Below are 847 nucleotides of genomic sequence, written 5' to 3'. Positions count from 1 at the left end.
ATTTCTTTTTTTTTCTTTTGATTTTCTTTTTTTTGTTTCTTTAAGAATCTTTTTAATCCTTACTTTTTTTTCAGGTGAGGATTACTATATCTGGATAAACTTTTAATGATTTTGAATTTTACTATCCCTTCTCTATAGTTAAGAATTTATGTTCTATCCTTAACTTAAAATATAATATAAATTTTTTAAAAAGAAAATTCATAGAATCTAAATTCCTCAAAAAGAATTATTCTAAAAATCCTTAATTTTTCAGAAATTCAATTCTTCCTACTATAAATAGTAAATCATTTCCCTACTATTTTCTACTAAATATCTTAGCTTTAGTTTCATCCTTTTCACTAACGTTTCTAGTAAGTCCTTTGATATCATTCCTAAAAATTAAATGTTTAGTATTCTAAAGATAACACAACATACCTCAAATCATTTTAAAAGTAAAATCAAATTAAATGTAGGTTACTGAAAACAAATAAAGTTAAGTTTTAAAATGATTTTTCACCCCCCAAACTTGATTTTTAAATAGTTTAAAAGTACATATCAAGTATGTAAAGAGATAGATTTAAAAGAATTATCTGTCACAGGGTTCCAAAAAAATAGTATTTTAGTAAAAATTGGTGTGTGTAGTAGTACACCTTAAATTAATATGTCTAGCATGAAAATTGCAAAGTAAAACACTACACTAACACACAAACAATACTATATAAATTGAAGCAAATAAAAAGTTTTAAAATGTTTTTCTTCCCACCAAACTTGATGTTTAACATGTATAACATTTAGTAAAAAAAATATAAACATGAAGAAAAATAGTTCTATCGCAAATGTCTATCAGAAACATCTGCAAGTATTCATC

This window comes from Phalaenopsis equestris, unplaced genomic scaffold (genome assembly GCF_001263595.1).
Source record: "Phalaenopsis equestris unplaced genomic scaffold, ASM126359v1 Scaffold000761, whole genome shotgun sequence".
Taxonomy (NCBI): Eukaryota; Viridiplantae; Streptophyta; class Magnoliopsida; order Asparagales; family Orchidaceae; genus Phalaenopsis; species Phalaenopsis equestris.
Note: the sequence above shows the minus strand (reverse complement) of the source record.